Source organism: Phaethon lepturus, unplaced genomic scaffold (genome assembly GCF_000687285.1).
Source record: "Phaethon lepturus isolate BGI_N335 unplaced genomic scaffold, ASM68728v1 scaffold10151, whole genome shotgun sequence".
Taxonomy (NCBI): Eukaryota; Metazoa; Chordata; class Aves; order Phaethontiformes; family Phaethontidae; genus Phaethon; species Phaethon lepturus.
Genome location: NW_010518448.1, coordinates 10,065 through 12,477, shown reverse-complemented (window position 1 = coordinate 12,477; position 2,413 = coordinate 10,065).

Sequence of the window (2,413 nt, the reverse complement as noted above, 5' to 3'; positions counted from 1 at the left end):
GATATGGTGACTGATTTCATTAGTGCTTCATTAGTGAAATGAAAGTTTTTACTGATATTTGCAACAAAAATGAGAGCAGGCATGAAATTAGCACTGTAGGAAAGCTAGCTCATTTATAAAGGGTTAAAAAAAATGCATCAAGCTGCTAGTGACTGCATTTAGTGTCTTCCTAGTGGTTTAGATTTACAGAGTGTTACGTAAAACTAGTCTAGTGTGTGTAAACTGATCCTTGTATAAATCAGTGAAGCAATTTGCAGGATCAGGATTTTAGCTTTCTTTTTCAAAAATATTCTATATGTGATTGTGTATACTGTCATGCTGGAATTGCTGGTGTGAGAGAAATATGTTCATTTAGCCCTTCTTTTTAACATGAATAGTTTTAGCCTGGCTTTTTCCTATGGATGTAATGTTTCCCAAAGAGCAAAAGGAGTTTTGATAGCATCCCATACTGCAAGCCTAATGAATCAACTGACAGCTTATTTTAGTCATTTTCTATATAATATTGCATTAAAAATCCCAATGAAAACTTTTCAGAAAATTGCTGTATTACCTTCAGCTGCATTACATTGTGACAACTAAATCGCATCTCCTACTTGGACTCTTAATATATGTGACAATGTACTATGCATAATTATTTTTTTTAAGTGGGCACTTTCCTTTGCAGTGTAATCAAAACACATATGTGCAGAAGTCAAGCATCAAGGATGAGGTACTGAAAGTAGAGCTCTTTGCCTTCACTGTAATTTATTGGCATTGTCAGGTTAATGATTTTCTTAAAAACTTGTTAGCATTTTCTCTTGCTAGGCAACAGAAGGAAAACATGTATTGTCTCCTAGTTTTTTGTGAGCTATTTTCTGTTCTCAGTTTCTCCTACTAAACTTCCTCTCAAATTGCCAACTGCTCTGAGCCAACTGGGAGTGCAATTTTTCAAACTGTCTTTAGTGCACAAAAGTGCAGGTATGTTAGTGTGCATATGTTTTCAAGAAAATCATAACCATTTCTGACAGTCTCCATTTCTTAATGCAAGGAAACATGTACATATTGTATATACAGTAATGAGCTACTTTGAAGTCGAATTCCCATTTCTACATGTTTACTTCCAGATCTGCTAATCTGCAACAAGATCTTGGCAATGGCCCTGACCTCTGTTTCTTTCTTTGTTTGTTTTCTTTACTGCTGTGTGTGATCTCCTGTAAAGCAGGTTACGGTCATCGCTATTGTATATATGTGTTTGCATGTGTGTGCCTTGATAAATTCCCTCTTTTGGAGTTCTGAATCTTTCATTTGAAGTCCTGCTGGTAAAATTGTGAACTCATCTTTCCAGTATGCTCCTCTGTGTCAGATTGCCAACTACCAAAATGTTTGACCAAGTGTTTGGATTAAGTCCCCTGAGGAAAGCTGTCTGTATACTTGTGAAAGGGCATGCTCTGTGTAGGATGACTGTGTACAGTATAAATCTATAAAATGTGGAAGTGTTTATAAATTTATCTGCCAAATATTTATCATCCATGTAACAAATGCAAAGTTATTTAGTGTACATCAGATTAATAAAGGGACATTTTTTGCTGCACTGTATTCAAATAAAGGTTTGTTCTCTGCAATGAGTACCTACCAGGTGTGATGATAGCCAGACCATCATTCTTCACTACCCACAAAATACTGAAAACAATTGTCTTATCTTAACTAGTTCTTTTACAAAGGCTCTCTATGAATCTCATCTTTAGTGCCTGTAATAGAACATGTATTAAAAGAGAACATGGAACAAGTTAATGAAGTTAAACAAATGTATATGACTGTAAAAAAAGATAGAGTAAAAGTTGCTATGGTTGCAAGAGACAAAGTTCTTTAGTTAACCATCTGGGATTCATATTTTTATGGTACATAATTGCACAAAATAGACATCTGGCCTTTCACTACATAACTACACTGCAGGGGTATGTTATCACCCAAAGGGTCTACTCTAACTCTGTGTGAAAAGCATACTGCAGCAAGGTATGGTGATCCATGCATCTGAAAGTCCAATGGGAATTTGTACAATAAAATATGGTTCCATAAGAACTTGGTATTCACCAAGAAAAACCCACCCCAAACCCCAAATAATGAAGCAGCACTGCAACAACATTAGTTCTTCATTACATTTGTGCACTTAGGGCCTCTGAAAATCTTCAACAGATCAAATGCGGTAGCTTTAAAATAACAAAAAACTGCTGAGTTATTTATATTCTGCCATCTCCATAGCTGGATCGGAAATACATTTCCAAATATAGGTTATTCCAAACAGATGATGGACTAAACAAAACACATGAGCCTCTTCAGCTGTGTCACCAGTAGGGAAAAGTTAAGCTACATGTGAATTGAAGTGATTTTCAGCTCATGCAAGAGCACTGTCTGCAAAACCCAGTAGCCAAAGATG